This window comes from Crocodylus porosus, unplaced genomic scaffold (assembly GCF_001723895.1).
Source record: "Crocodylus porosus isolate Cpor-Errol unplaced genomic scaffold, CroPor_comp1, whole genome shotgun sequence".
Classification (NCBI taxonomy): Eukaryota; Metazoa; Chordata; order Crocodylia; family Crocodylidae; genus Crocodylus; species Crocodylus porosus.
The window spans coordinates 28,292,462-28,317,275 of record NW_017728931.1 but is presented as its reverse complement, the minus strand read 5'-3'; the positions used below and the strand labels follow the sequence as shown (position 1 = coordinate 28,317,275).

Sequence of the window (24,814 nt, the reverse complement as noted above, 5' to 3'; positions counted from 1 at the left end):
GCCCCTACTTCAGGTACACTCAGACCACAGAGCCAAAAAGATGCAGGACCCCGGGCAGTAATCAACAGACCCATAATTGAAGAATGACAGCAGCTGACCTGAAGACTGCTAATGAGACCCAAGAGAGAAGCAGGTCAGATGTTTAGAAGAGTTGGGATGAAGGGCCACTGATGGGGCCTCTAATTGGTGCCCGTGCCAGGCTCAGAAGTGATCTCCACAGTGGAGAAGGAATTTCAGACTGGTAACCTGGTTAACCAAGGACAGTTGTCCACATTTACAGTTCGTAAAATTGAGATGTAGCAGGAGAGCCAGGAGAGTGTACCAGATGGCCGGAGCAGGATGCCAGGGGATTTACAAGCTACTGAAGGCACTCTAGGCTTGCTACAGACTACTCTAGAAACTAGGGTGTTTGGTTCTGGGTTGCCTCAGTAACCTATCGTGTCTGTCAAATCTCTCCCTCTCAAGTCTTATCATGTGAGTTTCCACGATGCTCTCAACTTCTACTGAAGTATCTTACAGAATGTTATTCTGAGACAGTGAGACTTAGTCTCAGATTTTTCTTAACCTCTTTATTCCACATAATAGGTCAAAACCTTCTTTCTTTAATTAAGGCAGCAGGATTTAGTTCAGCTAAGTGAAGGATTAGCTTCATGTTTCCCTCTATAATATCTAAACTTCTTTCCCTTACAGTAACTGCAAATACTACACTTGGCCTGAGTATAACCAGTGGTAGAGTTGCTTTAAAACTAAGTATTCAGAGAGAAATTCAGTGTATTCTTCTCTTTTTTTTTTTTTTTTTTTATTTAGTTCTCAACCTGTCATCACTCCTCATGCAGGGCTAACCACATTACATATGTAATGCTTCCAGTCAACGCAGAATGAAGAATTAAAAGTCCAGTGTTTCAAACTCTGTTTTTTCGTTTTGACAATTTCCTACTAGCCCTGGCTTTTAACCTGTCTCTTTGTATCCTTATAGTATTACTGGAGAAGACCAACAAGGAACACAAGTCTTTTAGTATTTTAAAGAGGAAGTAAGAAAAGAAAGAACTGGTTTAATAAAATTTAGGCTAGATGTTAGTTAAATAGCCTTCCTGTGAGTTTATTGAAGCACAGACTATCTGGAATGTCCTCCACTGGAGTTTTAAAAACAGGTTGGTCAAAAATATCAGGTGATTTATGGGTGCTTAATCCCACCTTGGTTCAGCTGGGAAATAGACGAAATAGTCTCTTGATATCCCTTCCAAATCTGTGTTTCTATGATGCTGTGCTTGGTATACCAAGAATCAATTTACTTTACATTGTCAAACTGTTAATTAAAAAAAAATAAAACAACTTTGATTACTTGGCGTCTTCAAGATTTTTATAGTGTATTGTTGTCACAGATGTTTTTTTAATTGCTGTTCTCTTAAGCAAGTTTCAAGTCAATTTATCAAGCTCACTTGTTATCTTGATATTTTTTGAGCTGCCAAAAAGCACTGTGTGAGAAAAGTGAGATGAGAAGTCGCCACAAGTTGTTGGGATTTGTGTGTTGTGTGGTTTCTTAGCAGCCTGATAAGAGGCAGCATTTTGAAAGGTGAAACATATTTTGCTTTTTGTCTTCACTCATATGAGCTTATGATATGGAAGTCAATAAGAGCAACTTGCAGAAAGTGGTCATAAAGTGCATCAGGTTCTGTGCTGAACTCCAGTTGCATAGTGGTATTTTTTCGTAAAATACCAGACAAATCGTAAATCCTTTTTTGCCACTTTGGTCATGGCTAAGTGTCTGGTTTTCAGATGACTGTTAAACCTAGCTGTGCTAACTGTGAAACTGGAGAATCAAAACATCAACTCCATATGATAATTCCTTCCTAAGGAACATTTTAGGGCTTTGAATATCTTTAGGAATGGGTTGGGTTCTTCCATATAACTTGCTGGTGAGGAGCATTGTTGCTGGTATGAGACCACTACAGTTTTGTTGGTTTGGTTTTAAAATGAAGTAGTGTATGCTCCAGTTTTAAGTTTGGTCCACCTGCCTTTCTAAGATGTGAGCAGCTGATTAGAATAACCTAAAATATGAGTGCTTGTTTACTTCAAATTGAACCCTGTTTCTAAAACCCCAAGTCTGTTTGGCTGCACTCCAGACCAGTGTTTTTTAAATGGGGTATTATCTTTCCCCTTTTTGATGCACAAGTTGAGCAAATGTGAACATGTGCTCTTAACTTTGACTGGCTCTTCAAAAAATTGTTAGTGCTGGCCAGAGGTTGCATGGCAGTTTCCTTGAAAGGCCTTGGCATAATATACATTGTTTTAAAGGTGTTTAGAAAATGGGGCAGAAGTGGCTCGGATTCCTCCAGATTTTACACTTCAAAGTGTACACTATAAAATAAAAAAATGTAATGAAGTAGCTGCAAATCTATATAAATTTCCTGTAGAAATACTGCCATGGGTATTGCATTTCATGTGCCTTATTGTTCTATTCTTCTCGATAGGCTGGCCTATCAGATTTCCAAGGAAGCATTACAGACTCTTCTTTGGGCCATGTAGCCCCATCCACAGAGGAGAATGGGAACAAGAGGCAGATGATCTCCAAATCTGATGATGCATGGGATGACTCATGATCCAAACTGAAATATTCTCCTTGGCCAAAATTATTTTGCTCCTTTAGTAGTGTAATCCTGGGCGTGACACTACGTGCATCCTCACCTGAACAGTGGGATCCTGGGGTACCTGGTAGCCAGTAGCCCTGCTTCCCCCCCCGGGAAGCTGCTGTAGTGTCACCGAGCAGATAATACCCTTACAATCAAGCACCCTCGCACACAATTCTCAAAATATTTACAAGATTTAATTATTTACAACATAACAAATAACCATTAAATAAAGACATTGATGTACCCACTAATAGCCTCAAGAACTTATTTACACAGTCTCTCACTTGCACACAGTGTACTGGGGATCCTGTGTGCACTGCCCCGGCGGGATGTCTCAGGGACCGGAACTGTCTGTGTCCCTGCACATGGTCTGTGGATGCTTCCTGGTGCTGGTGTCCATCTCCATGCTCCTGGGGTCTCCAGGCAGCAAGGGTCTCCGGGCATCAGGCAGCGGCTCCTCCTCTGCAGTCCCTGCAAGACATCCTTCCCTTGCTTTTGACCCCCTTCCCCAGCTCAGCAGGGAGCAGTGTCTGAGCTGCAGGCTGTAGCAACTCTCCTGTCCCACACAGCCTGGCAAAACACAACCCCTCCCTGGGCTTTGCCTGCCTCTGGAGCCCCTCACTCATCAGGCAAAACAGGGCAGATTCCAGCAGTCACCCCCAGCTCTGCTGTGCTCACCCAGCCGGTCACCAGGCTGCAGGCGGGTCTTTCCAGGCTTGGGATCTCCACACAATCAGCCCCTCTCCAGCCGGAGAAAGGAACTGAATACTGCATCACTCCCCTCCGCAGGGCACTCCTAGGGCTCTCCGAGGAACCACTGTGTTGAGAGTCTGTCTCTGGTCTCCAACCTGTCCCTCAGCCCCACTCTCTCTTGTTCTCTTCCCACGGGAAAACTGCTCCCCCTGTTATCCAAGCCTCTCAGCCAATCCCAGCCCAGAGCCCATCCTGGGCTTTTGCTAACAGCTCTATTTCAAAACTTTGCTGGGGTTACATCACCCCTCCCACTTCCAACAGGGCTGCCTCCGAAAGAGCTTCACTTGCCCTCAGAGCCTACAGTGTCCCTGCTGGGACAAACTTTGTCTCTCTGCTGGGTAGCCCTTCCTATTCTTTCAGGTGGGTCTGTTTTTTAAATGCTGCTACAGTAGTTTGAAAAACCCCCTTCGATCGTAATTTTTTCTTGAATAATCTGACTTAGCTGATAAAACTCTTCTTTATTTTAGATTTTTTTTTTTTTTTAAAGTGGCCCGGTTGTTATGCTAGGTGAGGTGCTAATATCTTTTACCTACAGTTACCATGACATTGAATAGTATATGGACCCAGGATCCATGCATGTTACTTTGATATCAGGCCCTGTTCATTCTGGCTCCCTTTCCTTTGAACTTGTACACAGTTTCCCCTTCCCTTCTTCATCTTCCTCTAGGTATTGTTGGTACAGTTTTGACAAGCAACAGCAACTGAAGCAGCCTTAGTTGTAGATTGCTTTTTGGCTTCATCACTGTGCCATCTAATGCTTATGGCGGCATAGGAAGAGCACTAGAGCTCTTTATTGTTGATAGCAACAATGTTATGATGACACTGAAGGAGTGGGGGTTTTAAGAAACTCTTCAGGGGACATAAGACTTCTCAAGTAATCAAATTATGTTTGACAGTATGCAGCATGTTAGTGGGAAGAGTCTAACTAATCTTAGTTGGTAGGTATAGACAGGTTCATTTTGGTTTGCAGGCATCCAAAGGGGATTGTCTATAGCAAAATGGCTGGCCAACACAAACCTAACATGCGAGTACCTGGGATAAAAGGGATGTAGAATTGACATTATTTCATCATCAGTGTGGTCTAGATCAGTGGGGTCAACTTTGTTGGCGGTTATGCCACAAAATAAGCCCTGCACCCTCTCTGAGTGCCACTCCAACCCCTTTTCACTGCCCAATCTGCTGCTCTTTTTTCTGATCCTTGTCCTATCTGCAGCTGTACTGTCTGCCCTCTCCCAGATCTGCTTGCATAGACAGAAGCTGCAAGTGTCACTTGTGGCAGACGTGCCACAGGTTGGGCAACCCTGGTCTAGATAGCTGTCTCGAGGAGGAAATTTATCAAAACAACTCCTTATATTCAATTAAACGTAGATGGCATAGCACTGAAAGAGTTGCATAGTATTTTGTTACCCAAGTGGTAAACCAAAGTAGTAATGGCTAGGTATAGACAAAAGTCTGAGGCAGAATCGATAAAGTTAGTTTTGTGTAAGCAGTGTAGTGTAGATCAGTAGCAAACAGAACACATGTTTGCCCTTTGGCAGAGGCGGGGGGGGCAAATCTTAGACCAGGTTCCTCCATTTTTAAAAGTCTATACGTGCTGAATTTCTGTTCTTTTATGGTTATAGACTGGTTTCTGATCACCCTGTACTGGTACAAGTGTAAAGTCTATACCTGGCCAATATCTGGTACAGTAGGGCCACAATTTAGTTTGTCTTAAAAATGTGGATAAGGGACCCTTGAGCTCGTAGGGATATTTTCTTGCTTTTTCCTTACCTCAGCTGTATGGTGTATCATGGTTTAAGTGCAGTATTAGAGGTTTAACCACTACCATCCTGTGTTGGAAACCTAAATCCAGCAATCTTGTGCAGGAGCAGCAAAAGCCCATGGTAATACTAATATGGCTAGTTCTACCTCCTGAACTGAGTGGTAATCAAAAAGTATACAGGAAGTCCAATGAAGAAAAATGTGAATCATTTCAGTGGCAGTAACCTGTGGTGGTGGTGGTAGTAGTAGTGCAAGTTCAGGAGATGTTAGCTTTTCCTTTTTCTTCTCGTTCATTCAGTTCACAGGATCAAATCCTCTTAGTTAAGGGAGCGGAAAGCCTGAAAAGTAATGAAAGCATCTCAGACAATTACATATTAGCCCAGGGGTCAGCAACATTTTAAAGCAGTGCCAAAAACACCTGCAGCCTCAACTTGTAAGATGCATTCCAGGGGTGAGTGGCTGGGGAGCTGCAAGGGGCCCGGTCCTTGTTGTAGTAGCACAGACCTGCAATTCCCTGCCATCCACCCTGAGGTGCATGTGCCAAGAAAAATGCCTTTGTATGCATTTGTATGCCAGGGGTTGCCTACCCATGGATTAGCTGGATGATGGGGTGATATTTATCTATGACTTGGCACTGTCAACTACAACCATGTGCAGAAACTATTGTAGCCTTTATGTTGTAGTAGTGGTTCTAGATCACAGCAGAGTACCTCTCCTTCCTCTTCCACTGGAAAAAAAATCAGTAATTTTTTTCTTGTTGATAATGCAGGGGGTGTTTTTGTTTGTTTGGCTAGTTTTTTGAACTTTGGATCTTTGATTGTAGAACTGAATTATTTAAATAGTTATGGACTGAACTGCATCTCTCACACTGAACCATAAGAATATATGTATGTTGATATACACCATGAGCATACATATGAGTAGGCTGCAATCCTATAAGGTCTGTGACAGTGTCATCATACTGGCAAGGAATATCCAGTGAACTGAGCTGTTTATGCACAGACTATACATTGCAGGTTCAGGGCCATTGTGCAGAGTTAATATTATGTAACAGTTATAAGGAACTGTGTTTTATGTAACTTTTGGTATGTGTATGCATGCATACCTATTTATAGAAGGGGGGAAAATAGGCAATCCAGTATGACAGCTGTGAGTTATCAAGATTGACATGAAAACAAATATTATTCTAGTAAGCAGAGGAAATTCTTTGTAAAGCATGTACAAGAAAGGTATTTTAACCCACCTCAATGATTTCCTGCCCAGCTACAATCCAAATAAAATCAGACAGGCTTTTTTTTTCTTTTCTCCTGAATAGGGTCATTTTTAAATAACTGCTGGAAAAGAAGTATCAGTATGTTTCTCCCCTCCCCCAACTTAGCTTAGGCAGCTTTTCTCATCAAAAACTTGTAACATGATTCTTCTCCCTCTCCCCCAGCTTTAATTTTAAATATAAGATTAAAACCAATGGGAAAAGAATTTTGTTCAGTATTTAACTTTAAAATTTAATACCCAGAGGAAAGAAGTACATCCTTGCTGTGGGTTTCTGTATGTCTGAATGGCAGGATATATAATTGTTATTTCATGTGTCTTGCCAACCCTCTGCTGATATTACCTCTCCTTAAGACTGAAGATACTTTGTGTATCTGTCTGGTATGCTGTAATGGGAAGGGAAGAGTGTGACAGACTAAATTGCTCCAGTGACTCTCTTTTTTTGAGTGGCAAGGATTCTTCAATCATAGTATATTCATCATTTGACTCCTTAGTAGGGAAGACAATTAGGTTGAAATATTAAGGGATAAACTGTATCTCCTAAACTAAAGGAAGTTAAGAGTATTAACTCAAAAGGCAGTGCATGTGAGTTAGTAAATTGTGTGCCTTTGTTTTTATATATAATAATACTTTGAACTTTTACTTACAGACCCCTACTAGAGCTGCACCACTAAATCAATCCAATATTGGATCAGTAGTGATATAAAGAAAACTGTCTGTATTGTATATTGGGCCAATAATTTGTTCGATAAATGCCCATGGTACGTGCAGCTGCAGTGCAGCACTTGGGCAGGAAGGAGCAGAGCTGGCAGCCTGGAAAGCTTCCTCCAGAAGTCCAGTGTAATGGAAGGAGAGAGGAAGGGAAGGGGCGTGGTGGGGGCAAATCAATGCCCCCCACAGTGAGGAAGGGGGAAGGGGCAGGCACTGCCTGGGCAGGGGGGCAGAGGCATGGCTCATGGTGGGGGGAGGCGGCTCCCCCCACTGCTTGTCCCCCAGGAGGGCATGGAGATGCGTGTGCCCCTGGATCTGTATGGGGTGGGGCAGGCTGCAGCCTGGGCTGTGTGGGGCTCTTTTCAGCAGGGGCTAGGTTTGGAGCGAGCACTGGGAGGATCCTGCATCCACCCCAAATTTTGCTGCTGCTCCACTCCCAGCACCACCACCACAGCCCCGGCTCTTCCCAGTGTGTCGGTGAAGGTGGGGCATTGGCACCCACTTTGAGCCCAGCCCTCACCGAGAAGAGCCCTGCACAACCCCAGCTGCAACTCCCCCTCCCCCCACACAGATCTGGGGACACATGCCCCCTTCCATGCTCTTCTGGGGTGTAAGCAGTGGCAGGAACCCCCCCACCCCGAGATGTGGCTCCTCCCTGCCCCCTCCCTCACTGTAGGGGGGCATTGATCTGCTCTTGCCACTCCCCTTCCCTCCCCTCTCCCCTTCCACCATACTGGACTTAGCAGCTGGAGGCAGCCGTATTGGAAATCAGATCGGTATCGGCCAATATGCCTCGTTAAATATTGGCTATTGGTATCAGCCCCCAAAATCTCTATCAGTGCACCCCTAACCCCTACACTAAGGTATGACTATAGTGACACTCTAGCCTAGCTCTGTAAGTTCTATGGCCCTTCTGTTTGGCCCTGCCAAAGTTAGCCTTTTAGCTCACCCGTCTCTGCAGTGAGCTTGGAATTTACCTAGGCATGCAAGCCTCAAGCACAAGAATGACTGCTATCAACAGTTCTATGATTCCCTGTTCTTGGCTTCTGACCAAGAAGCCAGCCCGTCTTTACCACACTGCCTCTTTCTGCTGACCTTAGCTAAAGAAACCTGGCTGAGGATGGGAGGAGGGTGTTGTCCACAGACAGATTCCTAGAAAGATTTTGCAGGTACTCCTAAGAGAACTCTCAGTGCTTTGTTGATAAAATAAGCACAGCATAGACAGTTTTGTGCAGTTGACAAAGTATGGTATCGAGGAGAAGGGCAGTTTGTGGCTCAGGCTGGCCAAAAGCAACCTTGAAGTTGACCTATTTTTAATTTGGTTGACCTACCAATTATCTCACAGTTGATATTAGTCTAGACCTACCTTTAATTTGGGCCCTTTTCTCTAATCCTGGCAAACAGGCAATCCATAGTATATTAAACCAGTTGTCCAAAAATTTCTAGACTAATATTATAATTTAAGAGAGTGTTCCATACAGATTACCTTACTCTCGAGCCAGCACTTTCTCTGTGGAATCTGAATGTCCATATTTATATGAAGAAAACATGTAAAGAAAGGATAAAATAAGATGCAAATGGATTTATTTTAATGTAGTTCCTAGTTCTGTATCCCCATTCTGGATTATTTCTTCTTTCTGGATATGGGTCTCCCCATTTATTAGTCCCAGATCTATTCTACTGACTACAGCCTTCATAGTTTGAATGTCTTCAGTTCCTTTTGCTGTTCTGTCTTCACTTTCTGTCGTTGTGCTTCCCTGCCAGTTCAGTTTCAGGTGCTTCTACACCAGAGAGATCCCTGACACCAAAGATACAGAGGGATGGCCTTGTTTGGCAACGCAAACCTCTGGAATCCTTAAGGCTGCTTGTAGACATTAAAAAACAAAACAAACAAACAGATGTGATGCGGTAGCTGGCAGTGACTTAGCCCAAGGGTTTTGAAAGAGCGAAAGATGATTGGAGGACTTGAGATTCCCTTTCCTCGCCAATCTGATAATGATTTGGCCCAGGGGTTTTGAAGGGGTAAAAGATGTTTGGAGGACTTGGGATTCCCTTTCCGCACCAATCAGGCCCCAGAGACTCGCCCTCCTGTGTCCCGATTGGGCCCTTGGGTCACCTGGAGGGGGATAAAAGGGGTAGAGTGGGCTGACTCAGGGGAGAGACCAGTGAGGGACAACAAGGAAGGAGCATCACAGAGCTGGCAAGAGCTGAGCCAGCAGGGCAGGAGCAGTGCCCTGGAAGAGTCTGAAAGAGCAGGACCTGCAGGCAGCAGTGGGACCCTCAGCAGCGCGGCATGAGGCTCCCCACTGGGCTCCAGGATCTCCTATGAGAGGCTGCAGCCAACAGGAGAGGCTCCCCCCGCTCCAGGAAGGATCTGAGCAGCAACCTGAGAGGTTCCCAGCTCTGCTTCCAGTTCCTCCAGTCAGAGGCCAGGCAGCTTGACATGGGGCTGGGATTCCGGGAAGGTCAAGACCCCCAGCAGGCTGGAGCAGTGCCACCAGTTGTGGCTGTGTGGCAGCGTTGCTGCCTACCACATGGGAGATCTAGGTTAAAGTCCTCAGCTGAGGTGACTTGGGGTGAGTGAGATAACAAAAAGCTAATCTTCTTGCAGTAGAAAGGGGCCATTGTGTTTTTGCCCCCCTCTAGGTACCAAGGCCCTATATTTCCTTGTCATTTGACATTTTGCATTTTGTGCCTTTTTATATTTCACCAACCAGTATTGTTTGTTCTGCTGTTTGTGTTTTATATTTTGTTAACCCTGTTTTTTGTCAGTGATTGTAAGTGTCTAACCTTTGTTGAATCCTGCCCCCTTGGGACATTGTAGTGTCCACTATACCCTCTGATTTATGCCTGTTATGTTCCCAGTATTAAAAGGTATATGGTTAAGTCCCCATTGGTGGTCTGGATTTGCTCTGTAGGGGGAGAAGAGTTTCTACACCTCCCACAGTACTTGTGCACCTGCTTTGATCCCTTCAATTGGAGAGGGGTTACCTCCTTGGAGTATCGCCTGGGTTACACAAAAAATGGCACTTTAACTCAGTGTGTTCCTGTGATGAGCCCATCACATGCCCAGAAAAGGCATGTTGGACCTGGTCATTAGTTGGACCTGGATGCCCAACATCTATTGAAACAACTGTGGACAACACGGAGAGGGTCCAGAGAAGGGCCACTTACATGATCAGGGGGCAGCAGGGCAGGTCCTATGAGGAGAGGCTACAAGACCTGAACCTGTTCAGCCTCTACAAGAGAAGGCTGAGGGGGGATCTAGTGGCCTGTTACAAACTAGTCGGGGGGACCAACGGGCATTGGGGGAGTCCCTGTTCCCCTGAGCACCACCTGGAGTGACTAGAAATAATGGTCGCAAGCTGGCAGAGGGTAAATTCAGATTAGACATCAGGAGGTGCTATTTCACTGTTAGGGCAGCTAGGATCTGGAACCAACTTCCAAGTGAAGTGGTGCTGGCTCCTACCCTGGGGGTCTTTAAGACAAGGCTAGACAATCACCTTGTTGGGGCCGTTTGACTGCAGTACTCTTTCCTGCCATGGCAGGGGGTCGGACTTGATGATCTGCTCAGGTCCCTTCTGACCCTACTAACTATGAAACTCTTAGATAAAAGTGCCAAAAGCCCTGCTGAAGCACCTGATCTATGCAGATGCTGTGGAGCCAGGTTGAACTAACACACTGCTTCTTCTGGTAAAGTGCAGGTTGGTTTGTTTTTAACATCTGGAAGCAGCCTAAATGGCCTAGTCTGAGTAGGACTGGGACAAAGGATCACTGGCTTACAATTGCCAGATGCCTCGTTGTTTTGACGGAAGCACTATTCTGTTGCATACACTTCGTGTTTTTTCTTTCTTCAAGGAACTGCATGGAGGGAATGATTACAGTCAGGAGGACTACAGGTCAGACCTACTCTCAGACTTTAACTTTGTGATTTTTGTCAAACGGGCATTAATGGATGTACACATCAGATAACTAATAGCTGATGTGCACAGTAAGCTAAGATGAATCTCTCTGCTTTTGAGAGACGCTTCTGGATACAAAATGGTCCTAATATTTTCCCCAAATTCCAGGCATTAAATCTTGGTAAAGCAATTGCAGAAAGACTATTGCCAGAGTGATCAGGACGTATAACATCAGTGCTGAGGAAGGCCTTTCTATCTGTCCCTATATGGATGATTATATGGGCGGCAGAGCCAAAATGAAAACATAAGCTCTGATCATAGCTTTCAGGCTGCACCAGTTCCTAGGGATCTGTGGGAGGGAGATGAACAGGGAAAAGTGCTTTCTGTAACTCATTCAGTCACTTGTCTGTGTAGGAGTGAGACTCGGCATGAAGGAAGAGGAAATTATTCTTGACATAGGAATTGGTCAGGAAATTGCAGTCATAAGTTGGATACCATTTGAGACTGAAAGCTGTGTCCCTTTGGGACTGCCTTCAGTATGCTTTATATATGCAAGATGGTTTTAGGGGTGCATCTCAGCAGATCGAGCATCAGTGCCTATTTCTTCCTGTGTCGCCCCAGGAAAGTCATTTAATCTCTCTGTCCTCCCTTTGTAATATGGAGATAATGCATATTTTTTCACCCTTTGTCTGTCTTGCATATTTAGATGGTAAACTTTTCAGGGTAGAGACTCCCAGTTAAGAGGTACTTGTGTGGCACAGTAGGGCCCTAGTCTTGTTTGGAACTCAGAAGGCTACTTTAAGACAAGTTACAAGTCTCTAAAGTGATGGCTGATTATCTGGAAATCATACCCTATGCCAGTCTCCAATGAGAACACAACGCAAATGAAGTTTTCAGCTCCATCAACAGGAACATTAGGTGTAAGACATGGGAGGTAATAGTACCATGGTTAGTGTTCAGCAATGGCTATGCAGTTTTGAGTACAAAGGGGAATTGTATAAACTCTTGCTCTGTTAAAGACCTCCAAGTGGAGTGAGGCTGCCCATTTCAGCACTAGGTGGTGCTATGTGCTGGGTTTGGAGTGCAGACATACCATGAAGCAGGTATACTTAACTTCTACCCTTCTTTCATTCCATGTCTAACATTCCATGAAAGAAGGGTACACCTGCTTCATCTGTTCTCTAAAGACAGAATGGTTCCTGGAACAACTAAAAATGATGTGGTGCTTTTTATCCCAACCTTGTTCCTGTCAATACTGTGAGTGGGACTTAAAGTCACAGTATGGCCTGTAAGACATGATGTTTAAGTCTATTTAAACATTTTTTTTAAATATGCCTAGAGACTGAGGTGTGGCCCTGCAAGTGACCCCTTAATTCTGTTTTCTCTTTCCTCCTCTACTCTAATTTCTTTCTCTCTTTATCTGTGCTGACTTCTAGCTCTTAATTACATTGTTTGGACATGTCCATTCTCTCTTGAAGTCTTGAACATACAGCTGTGTGCTTCAGTGGAGATCTGGAACAATTTTTGAGGGTCATAGAACAGCTGTGTGATTCTGGTGACTTTCTTGAGTCTGCAAGAATAGCCTGTCTTTATTTGCTTGCAACTGTTTTTGACCAGCAAGCATTGTTTATTTCACTGTTTTTGCACTCTCAACAGTCTCTCTGATGTTTTGTTGGTGCTTTATATGGAGGACCTTGGAAGAACAGCACAGTATCACTTCTCCCCTTGTTGGAGCAGGCATAATGTGAAAAATTTTGCATATGCCTGCAGAAGCCCTAATTAGTCATTATGGCTTAGTACAGACAGTCAAAAAGTCTGAGGCTGAATCATTTCAATCTTCACAGTTTAGTCTAAGCTGCATAGATTGAACCGATAAGTAAGTGAACAGACATTCACTTCTGATTCTGGAAATGTAGCTACATGCCTGCAGTGGAGCAGGCCAGAAGCTGAGAGGCACTAGACCATGCCTCCCTGCTCAGCTGGAGCACACGTCTTGGGCCAAGGCCATGGGTGACTGGTGCCACCTTAGTCGGGGTGGTGGGGGGCACATGCCCCCCCCAGCGACTGTGGGGGAGGAGGGCCTTCCACAGCCAATCCTGTTGATGGGGAGTGCCCCACTGCGGCCACTTCTGGAAGTGACTGCAGACACTTTTGGGAACGCTGCTCCCCGGCCGGCGCTCATGGGAGATGCGGGCGTTCCCACTTGCCCCCCCTGCCCATCACCTAAGCAGCGAGTGCGACCAGCCAGGGGATGTACCAGTGCTCTTGGGGGGTGCATGTGTACCTCTCTACACCCCTTACATGTCGTGACTGGACAAGGCTAGTCCACACTCTGCAAAGGAGAGTTTGCAGGTGAGGTGCAAAGCATCCTGGGATGCTAGAGTCTGGAAGTTGACTTGAATGTAGAGGGGATCTAGGACAGAAATTCAGTAAACAAATTTTGACCTAAATCAGTTAAGTCTGATACTACATCCATCCAGGTTTATCTTAAACCAGTTTTGGCCATTTTGGAAGTGGTTTATGTGCACTGAACTTCTGTTGTGTTACAGTTTTGAACCAGTTTCTGATCACTTATACCAGTTTGCGTAATTTCTGTTCCTAGCCTTTCAGTGTTAATGTCTTTGCATTGCTGTGCCTAAAAAAATTGCTCAATTTGTTCCTTTGTTCTCAAGGCTGCAATGCAGATGTGTTGTGGAACCATTACTCTACAACAACTTTTTATTCTGCATAGTGATTCTCACAAACTATATGTTTCAAAACTATCTTAAAGATTTTAAATAACGTGATTGTAAAACTGAAATGAAAGTGGAAGGAAGAGAAAAGTAAGTGGCATTGAGGGTGTGTCCTCTCCCTTGTGGAAGAAAACAGCTTTCCAAGAACTGCTAGGAATTATGCAGAGTTAAAGGTCTTTTTGGTCTTCATGGGAGTGAAAAGAGACTGTCCAGATGAGCACGGTTGTGAGATGGGTCTGCAGTGCCATACACCATACATGCAGATATTTCTCATGCTGCTCCCTTGCAGCTCAGGGGAAATTTTTGACCTTGGGACATTCCAGGGTCAAAAAAAACCCACACAGGGGAGGCGGGGTTGGGGGGGGAGAGTTGTATATGTGGCTGCAGCTTGCACCCTCAAAACTGGAGCCTGGCCCACCAGAGCCACGCTCTGGTTGCCAGCCAGGCTCCCAGCTGCAGGAGCACTGTGGCTGCAGCTTCCCTAGCCCTGAGTACCCCAGGTAAGGCTGCTGGGGCCTACCTCCCCTCCCCTCCCCTACCTGTTGCATGCCAGAGGATGTGGGGCATGGGTGTTCTCCATGGACAAGTAGCAGAAGAATAAGGTGTGCCACTGCTTCTTGTCCCCAGGGAACCAAATGTCCGCACTCATCTGGATACAGCCTAGGAGGTAAAAAGAGAGGTTAAAAGAATGAGGCCCTTTAACACATGTTACTATATAAAAAAAAAAAAAAAAAAGAACAAAATTATGCCCTTTTAAGGTTGGTTTAAACTGAGCTTTTATTGAATTTTTTACACCATCACAGTAGCCCTATTGCATATCCAGTTGTGAAAACAAAGTGCACACAAAGCCTATCCACCATAGTATTTTTTAGATTTTGTGAAAACTCTGTCCCTAAAAATTTTCAAGAACAGGTTAGACAGGCACTTGACTGGGATAGGATCATTCCTGGCAAAATTGTGTTGACCAGGGGACAGGTCTATATGACCTCATGACCATATGATTCTATATGGACTATATGATCCTACAATCATATCTAGGGGCCAGTCATATTGGTAGGTGGAGGTTATGAGGCGGTACATAACTTGTATCTATGGGAATGTAGCCAGACTAATTTTAGAGAACTGAGATTTATGCAGCTTGTAGAGAGGAGAATTTTGGTCATTCACCTAAAGCCAAATTTGGGTCTTTTGCTAGGGCTAGTAAATATACTGTTTTCAGTTCTGACTTTTTCTGTGGAACATTATCTCTGAGTATGTTTCTTCAAATTTGACTTTTTTTCTTTTGTAGAAAACACATTTGGTATGCATATAGTTTTAACGTACTTTCCCTCATATTTAAAATACATTTTAATTTCAACCATCAAGTTTCTGTTGCATATAAAGCTTGAGAGGATGATTAGTTTTCATTGGCAGAGCTGAACTCCCAAGAGAGGTGATACTTTTTTTTTATGGTTGTGAATTATAGGCAGCCCACTACTTTTTCCTCTGTACAGCATTAGCAAAGTAAAATGGAGAAAGACTTAAGAAACTACTGTAATTACTTGAGCACAGTGAAGTCAGGCACACCTACACTGCCTCTTATGATTTTTGCAGCCTTTTAACTCTTTGAACCTTAGTTTTGGCAGCCTTTAAACATATGGTAGGTGCCATAATTCCTTTTTTATTTAAAGCACTTATTGTCTTTAAATTGAGAATCAACACATTTTAGAATGCTTCAAAATTAATATTAAACTTGCAGTTTTTCCCCAATTTGCTACAGATTTAGTAGCAGTCTGGTGAACTGTGGATTTTTAGGCTTCCCAAGCAATTCCTTGGTATTCTTTCCAGTTCTGTGATCAAATGTGGCATCCAGCATGTGGGGCGGTGGGGAGGAGGGAAGTTAGACAGTACTAGAGGTAAATAGTTCATTTGGGAAATCAAGAATCAACTTAAGAGGGTTTTTGGCTTTGAACCATAGAGAAGTGGGGCTAGAAGGACCTTCATAGATCATCTAGTTCAACCTCCTGCCTGAGTTAGGATCTTTTTTATCCAAAACATATTACACAAATACGTTGGTAAAACTCTTAGCAAAACTACAGAGTCACCCTGACACAACCACAAGACACCCTAACCTGCCACAGGTAAAGCCAGGGGACCTGGTGCCCAGTATTCTGCTCCTGAGTAGTTTATTAAAATATGTTTGAGAGATCCAAGGAAGGGGGCCTATCCCCTCCCACTACAGTCTGTACCAACATAATCATGCAGTAAAGTTCCTTCCTGGCCCTGAATATGGCAATCAGTCTGGCCCTGAGTTGAGGGGAAAGACCTCTAGCTAGGAACCTTGGGGCTTAACTCCCAGCAGAAGTGTTGGCACACCCCAGGCAAAATCCCCTACCTTGGCTGCAGCCAACACCCAATGCTTTTGAGGAAGTTTTTTTTTTTTTAAACCCTGAGCACAGCAGCAGGAGAGGAAAAAATTTCCTCTTGCGGTCATGTGACTAGAAGCACAGGAAATAACCTCAGTGTAGCATAGGCATATTTACTCCCAGCTCATCCCAAACCAGTGGTTGTCCAACCTCCTTGAACACCTCCAGTGATGGAGAGTCCACAACTAATGCCGTTTATTCCAGAGTTTCACTGTTTTAACTGTTTCCTAATATCCAATAAATTAGTGTAAAAGGGTTCGTTGTTTCCATTTTCCTAAGGCTACCTCCTGATTTCAGGAATGCAGAATGATTTAAGGTTGTGAAACCCTGCAATAACAAACCAGCCTCTGCTACAAGAGCATGGGGTGCAAATAATTGCACAAAGAACAATACTACAGTACTAAAGTATGTACTAATGTTGCTGCTGCCAGTGTGACAGGACAGCAGTATCTGCATATCTCTTAGAGTAGGGGCAGGCAATTATTTCAGGCAGAGGGATGCTTACCCAGTTTTGGCAAGCTGTTGAGGGCCACTTGTGTAGCCCCGCCCCGTGACAGCTGCCCTGCCCCCCGGTCACCAACTTGGGACCAATGTCCCAATGTCTTGAGACCAATGTTCCAGAGCCAGCACCGGTGGGGCTCAAAGCAGGGCACAGGCTGGCAGGGGTCTGTGGAGCTGGGATGGGCTGGGCTGCACCAGCAGGGAGGTGGGGAGCTGGCCTGGCTCTATTGGGACCCTGCGCTCCTGACACCCTGCTCTGGGCCCCATCAACACTGGCCCCAGGACACCAGTGTAGGCCCTGTGTTCCTGCTGGCTCCCAGTGCCCCGCAACCCCACAGTACAGGCGGGGGGCAGTGCACAGCCCCAAGCCCCTGCTCACCAGCAGAGAAGAAGCTGGTGCTGAGCGCAGGGAAAAGTAGCCTCTCCCCAGCCCCATGGCCAGCGTTCCCTGCTGAAGCCACTCACAGCCCATGTGGGGCTGTGTGCAGCAGGCACAGGCATCCCCATGCAGGCTGCAAGCAGCTACAATGCAGGGCACTGGGCACGGGATGGGTGGGGGGCTGCTTTTCCCACCCCACGCCCAGCACCAGCTTGTAACTCACACCACTGCCAGCCCAGGCCCTGCCAGCTCTGGGCTCACCCTTCAGGGCAGCATGTGCTGCGCTGGGCATGCTTGCTGCTGCTGCCCGCCCAGAGCTTGCATGTTGGGCAGCCCACAGGTGGTGGTGGCAAACACTGACCAGCATGGCAAGTAGAGAGGGGCGCAGCTGCTGTCGCTCTGCACAGCCCTGACAGGCAAGCTTGGAGCTGGCGTAGGGCCCAGGCTGGCAGCGGGGGTGGGTTACAAGCTGCTGCTGAGTGTGGGGGGGGAAGCAGCCCCTCGCCTGCCCCGTGCCCAGCACCCCATGCTGCAGCTGCTCACAGCCCACCTGGGGCTTCCTGTGCCTGCTTAGGACCACCCCATGTGGGCTGTGAGTGGCTGCAGCAGGGAGTGCTGGCCATGGGGCAGGGGAAGGGCCGCTTTCCTTCATGCCAGGAAGGAGCAGGGAAGGAGCCTGGGGAAAAGTGGCCCTTCCCCTGCCCCATGGCTGGTGCTGCCTGCTGCAGTCACTCTCAGCCCACACAGGGCTGTCCTGAGCAGGCACAGGCAGCCCCAGGAGAGCTGTGAGTGGCTGCAGCGTGGGGCACCAGGCACAGGGCAGACAAGGGGCTGCTTTCCCCCCCAGACTCAGCTTTACCCTGGGCCACTTTTCCCTGGGCTTCTTCCCTGCCTGGGGTCCTCCCTTGCCCTTCCCCCCCTCCCCTTACCTGAAGTTCTGGTGCGGGGCAGCCATGTGATCCCAGGCCAGAAGCCCCTGCTGGGGCTTCCAGCTGGGGGGGGCTGGGTGGGCCCTGTTGTTGTGGGAGCCCACCAGTCTTCCCCTGGGTCCTGCTGCCCCCCAGTTCCTGTCATTTTTTATGAGAACCAGGGGTAGATCAATATTAATTTTCTAATTTTTTTACGGGACCCGTGGGCTGGATAGAATGGCCTCATGGGCCGGATGCAGCCTGCGGGCCATATTTTGCCCACCCCTGTCTTTGAGCAATAGGGTTTTCTAGTAATTCAAATGCATTGAATGTGTTTATTGTAAAACACTGAACAACTGGTATTAATACGTCCTTTGAGCAAATGAAGCTTTGATAATATCTTTGCTTGATCGGCTTTTCTCTTCACTTCAAATGTGATTCATTATATTATATCCACTAGAATATTTTTAACAATTTTTACTTACTATAGTATATGAATGAGCATTTCATAGTTACAAGCACCCCCAAAAAATTCATTAGAAAAAAATAAACACATTTGGGTAACTCTATAAGGGTTCTTGGAATGCAGTTTTGAAAATGGGAACTTTCCTGTTTTTCCTTTATGAGCAATACAATTAATTGCTGCAATGTTTGAAACATTGTCTGCTTATAATATTTCTCTCTCTCTCTTTCTTTTGGTAAATGTATGTGCATGGAGAAAAGACTCTAAAGAGCCACGAATAAAAATATGAAACCAGTTTGCTGTGAGCGGGGTGTCTGGCCTGACTCGCTGCCATATTTAAGTAAATGGATACTTTACTATTGATCTCATCAAGAGTAAAATATGATGTTACATTTATAAGTTTTATGTGGGTAGCTTTTTAGTCTGTTTGCACTTAGCTGTGTGATGATAGGTAGGCCTTTTGCTATTATTTATACCTTGCCATTAATTACATCTGACCACATGTTCTAGTTTTTTATTTAATATTTGTGTGGTGATAGCACTTCCAACTTGAAGTGGTGATAGTACTTCCCCATCATGCTAGGCTCTGTACCATACCATAAGTTACTGTTTAAGGCAAATAAATCTTGGACTAGAGCTGCAGTCATTATTGGATTATCTTTCTAATGTACTTATTTATACTATAGTCCCTTTATGTAGGACATTATCTTTGATGTACAGAGCAATGTACATCTTACATGACGCGTTCTTTTAATAGGATAAGGCATCTTGTGTAATGGTGTTAGTGTAACACTGAACATAGGGATAGATTTAGTTCACCATTTCCTTACCAAAAAATGGGATGTGCATCCCAAAAGACACTTGGTAAAGAGATATCTAAATTAAATGAATATTTGAAGGTTTTTCACATCTGGTAAATTATATTGTGCTGATTGTGTGCATCAGGGAAGAATGCAAGAGAAAATTGCTTAAAGAGCCATTAGGGAGAAAGGAAAGGAAAAAGTAAGACAGCACTACAGTTACTGAGAGCAAATTGCGCTCTAGCATGAAAGTAATGCCAAAGCCTCAAGGTTCGCTTTTTATTACAGGCAGTCCTCAGACTTGCATGAAAACTGGTTCCTGAAAACCGTGTCTTAAGTCAAAACATTGCAACTTGGAACCAATTTTCTCATAAGAAACAATGTTATAAATGGGGAATTGGTTCCTAAACCAAGACCTGATAACCTTATTTTCACCAAAAGTACCCCAGGAGTTTGTACTCAGTCAATTATAGATGAGTAATATAGCTACATTAGTGAATTTATATTGTAAATAGCAATCATATTGATTTGGAAGGACTTTTTTGAGGTGAGTTTGCTGGACTTTGTGAAGGGTTCTTGACTGGAGTCTTCTCAGGAGTCTTGGCTGCAGATTTTTCTGGAGGCTTGTCTGCTTTCTTAACGAAAGTGTCCAAGGAAGTTTCAATAGATGTTCTCCAGGTAGATGAGTAATGCAGCAAAGTTGTTTGCTGGCATGGTGCTGCATCAGATCAAGCATTGTAAAGTCGAAACTGACATCATAAAGTTGAAGCAGGGTGTCAATTTATAAACGTTGTAAGTGCAAAACATTATAACTCAAAACTTTGTAAGTCAAGGACTGCCTGTATAGGGGTTTCATTGTGTGCAGATCTTTTGTATGATATTTTGAACTTCTGCCCTAAAGTATGTTTGGCTTAAACTAATTTTGGTCTTTGCAACAGAAATAATCAAAATGAATTTACTCGTAGTTCATCCAGAAATTGCATACACTTCCTTGGCTATTCTGCTGGACTTTATGACTATACTTACTTAATTCCAAGACAGGCTTTTTGTGGGGTTTTTCCCCCCATTTAACTTGGGGGTGGTGTTGGGGAGCCCCCACCATTTTGGAATTGGGTATGAGGCAGTGATGACAGGGTGGACAGGCAGCACCTTGGATTGGAGTCAGAGCCTGAGTCTGCTTCCCCCCCTCCCCAGCCCAAGGTGCCCTTGCTGCTTCTCGCTAGTGCAGCCTGTGGCCTACCTTTGCTCCAGGGCTACAGGCTCCATCCCTGCTCCAAACTGGGGCATGGAGCATGGCCCCAGAGTAACAGCAGCAATGGAATAGCATCTCTTGGCCTCCGCTCAGTAGCAGGGGGCAAGGGGTAGGGGTCAGACTCCCCACTGCCTGACCCTCTGCCCTCTGCTATTGCTTTCACAGCTGCAGTGATAGGGGAGATGAATTCAAGACAACCCTCCAATAATTGCACTCTAACCATGGAAAGTGATAACAAATTTATACATTTTCCATGTATAGAATGTCATTATTGGGTGGCTGTCTTCAATTCAAGAAAATATGGTATGTAGCTATTTAAAGTATTGCCTAAAATTTTGTGGGAAAAATGAATATTGAAACTCTGCCGGCTGCTCTGTCTTTTTTTGAATGTCGGAGATTATAGGGGTGGGGTTTTTTTGTTTTTTTCCCCATGGGCAGTTTGCAGGGCTAGCCATCATTCTCATAGGTTTACCAGGGTGCCCCCCCAATAATTTTGGGGCTCCAGTGGCCTCACCCTTGCAGTGCTGTTAGGGAGAGAGGGTTGTCTGTTGTACAGCCCCACCCCTCACTTCTGATTGGTGAAGAGGGATGGGGCCACACAATAGGCAGCCTTCTCAGTCAACCAGTGCCAAGGGGTGGGGTGGGCAGCAGCAGCCATCTTGCCTGCTCCCCTTTGTGCTGGCAGCCCATTTTCCCCCCAGCAGGCTGCAGAACTTGGAGGACTGCTGGCTCCCACTGGAGAGCCAGCATTTTATTTTTAGTAAGTCTTTTTTCCCTGCCCCTCCAGATTTTACAGACATCGCCCGATTTTCGGCGAAATCCGTGAAATAGCAATTTGAGTAGGTCCCTAATAGACAGTAAAATATAAGGATTTGCATAAAACTTTGTAGGCAAAATACAGTGTGTGTGTGTGTGTGTGTGTGTGTGTGTGTGTGTATGTGTGTGTGTAAGATATTTATGATCATCATACACACACACACACACACACACACAATAACAAACCTATAGGTAAAAATGGGCATGTGCATGTGTTATGGGCATGGGTTGATACTTGATGGTCTCAGATGGCTTTACCACAACCCCAATTGCTGGCTTGATTATCCCCCACCCACATGGACTCAGGTAGCCAACCAGCTGGGTCTCCAATACAATCAACTGTCCTTAAGGTGGGGGTTTCTGCACCCCCAGAGCCAGTGTCAGCAGACACACCAGGGACCCTTTTCCTAGGGCAGGACCCAGCCAGGGATACACACCCCAATTGCTGGCTTGATCACCCCTCATGGATGCAGGCAGTCAGCCAGATGGCCAGCCAGGTCTCATGGCCTGCACTTTGTGGTGCCTAGCACCCAACCCCCAGCCTGCTCACTGCTTCTTGACAGCATGCCCAGGCCCTTACAGCATGGGGGCTGGTATACAAATCCCAAGCCTACCTCCTGCTGCTGCTACAATGACTCTGAAGGGGTGGGAGTGGGGGTGGGGCTGGAGGTGCAGTTGGGTAGTGATCAGGGGTTGGGGTGGGGTCCACCCAAGCCCCAGCAGGAAAATATCACTGGTGTCCCATGGCACTGGCAGGGAGGGGTGATATTCCCACTGCGCCCCCCCCCCCCTTGGGAAACGTCTGCTGACTCAGAAAGTAATCTGTTTCCCTGTGGGTGAGGGAGCACATGCACACTCTCCCTGCCTCCCTGGCTGTACAGAACAGAGACTGTCTGCCTGTGACGTGATGGGTAATTCTCACAGGAAACTATATACAAATTCCCTAAGGCGCTCTAAAGCCAGAGTGCTTTAATCTGTTACCCGATTAGACAAGGGTTACTTTTTTGCACAATCAAGCATTTTAGAAGTGCTCTGCAGCCATGCAAGTTAGGTCAGGGGTGATGCAGAGGGGGTGCATGTGCACCCCCTGAGCATGGCAGTGCATCTTCTACAAAAAGGCACTGCCAACGCTGTCAGTGGTGCCTCCAGGCGGTTGCCGCTCACCACACTGCCGGCAGCATCTACAGGCACTTCATGATCCCCACTGGCCACCACTGATGCTGCCGGCAGCATCTGTGGGTGGTTGCTGATCCCTGGTTGGCGCTTGCCACCCCCCCTTCAACCACCGACAGTGCCAGTGATGTCTGCAGGAGCTCTCCTACTCGCTGCTGCCACGCTTCTGCCACCTCCGTGTCCCCCCCCCCCCAGCCGCTGGGGGCACACATCGTTCATGTGTTAGGGTACAGCTATAGAGTGCTTTCAAGGCTAGATCGTGTGGAAAAAATGTCACTTCTGTCAGCACCCTAAGAGTTGGATATTTTATGCAGCCTGTGGAATGATGAAAATGCATTCATTTGGCAAGAAGTAAGCAAGAGGCAAGCAGGATTTATCACTAAACTGTTCTCCTGAGACTCCCCCAAATGTCTGAAACCTTTAAGTAGTGAACATTTTCTAGGTTTTTGAAGCTAGAAATAAGATTTGACTGACTGGCATTCAGGTTGTTCAACTTTAGATTGTTGTTAGAACATTGGGACCATCATGCAAGAGTTAATTTAGGGACCTACAATGAGACAGATTTCAAAGTGGAATTCTTTGCTTTGAAAATGGTAGGGAATTGCACCTAAATGTCAGTATGATGCTGTAGCATTTTCATGAATTTCCGGAGCCTTAGAAAAGGAACCATTAAAAAGAGCTCATAGTTTAGAAGACAGCACCCATTTGTGGGTTTTCTGTTGTTGTTTCTTAAACATTATATTCCTATGCAAGTAGACTCAATTTAAGTGAAGAGTTAGGCATATCACTTGTTTTGGGTGGCAACTGCCATTTCTTGTGTTTATTGTGATGCCACCAACATCAGGGCTTTGTTATGATCAACACTAGAAAAAAAGAAAATGAGAGAGAGAATAGTAGTCCCCACTCCAAAATGTTCACAATTTAAAAAAACAAGACAGACAACAATGGAAGGGAGAACTGGAGACATGGAGAGGTGAAATGGCTTGCCTATGGTAATGTATGGAGCCTGGATCTAAAATTTTTGGCTGCTGGTGCAGTATTTGATTTGCTACTCTTTTATGGCTCTCATCTCTAATACATTCTCCAGTTGCTAATCTAAGAATGTTTATCTATCTAAGTGCATATAATTTATATGTGCCTACATGCAAGTAGAAGAAAGTTTTTATGTAAGTTACTACTAGCACAAGTTCTTCCTTCAGTGTTGTTATATGGCATTCTCCATTTAGCTAGAAGATTTGCATTTGGCTCTCTTACAGTAATGATTGATGATAGTTCTGAGCTGTGCATGTGTTCTGGTCTTCTTCCTGTTCCACATTCTGAGCTGAGAACAGACTGGGCCTTCCTTCCACTCCCCCACAGGAATAATGGATCGTGAAACTGATGCGAGATGCTGCTTAACTTGATGTGAGATGCTCTATTGCCCTCTAATCTGGAGAGTGTAAATCTATTTAAGACCCTCCTTCCTTCCTTAGCATTTTAACTCTGTGCGTGTGTGTGTGCGTGTGTGTGCGCGCACGTCCGTCCGTCCCAGTGCACATGCACTCTCTCCCCCTCTCTCTCTTCATATAATGTTTGGAGGGTTGACTTGGACTTTGGGATATCCTCAGTATTGGGCCAGATCTTTGGCTGGTGTGAACTGGAGTAGCTCCCAAATTATGCTGGTTTACAGCAGTTGATGATCTGGTCCATTGTCTTTTGACCTCCTTTGGAGAAGAAGGTGTATTATCTGGATCTACTTATTTATCAGTACAATGGTTAATCTATTATAAGCATTTTCTGTTTGCTGAAGTGTTAGTTGTACCTGGCTGGAGATCCACATCTCAATGTGGAATTCAGACTTCATTTTTGAGCACTTTAACCTTGCTGTATGTGTGACATTCAAGTAATTGGCTTGTTTTGGCATAGGAAAGCAAACAATCTTCTTGAGAAATGACAAGCATACTCAGGTGTGCTTAGGCTCCTGGACCTACGTTTTCAAATGACCACTGTTTTGTGTGTCTGTGTTTTTTTTACCTTGGTTGTTCAATCTGAGATACCTTCAGAAAATAGCCTATGAGGATGGGTATCTGCTCTTTCTGAAAATGAAGACCCTTTTAAAGCATGTCAAAGGCTAGGCAATCAGAATCACTTGCAAAAAAAAATGTAAGCCCTTGTCTTTCTCTTGTTGCATTCCCTGCCTAAACTTCTGATGCATATAGAGCCTCCCAGCTCTCTCTATATATAGTGCTGGGAGGCTGGGGCTGGGCAGGGGCTGGGGCCAGGCAGAGCAGCCATGGGGGCTTCTCCTGCAGCTCCCCCCACTGGGGCAGAGGCAGGCACAGCCGGAGGAGCTGTGGGAGAACCTGCAGCTGCCTGGCTG

General features: G+C 45.4%; 1 protein-coding gene across 1 annotated transcript in view; it reads left to right on the top strand.

The window, feature by feature from the left end:
* PDE3A (phosphodiesterase 3A) overlaps positions 1-24,814 on the top strand; it is a gene marked incomplete at its 5' end in the record, with an annotated part of 372,180 nt that overhangs the window by 26,752 nt on the left and 320,614 nt on the right. The gene's annotated exons all lie outside the window — the stretch shown is intronic.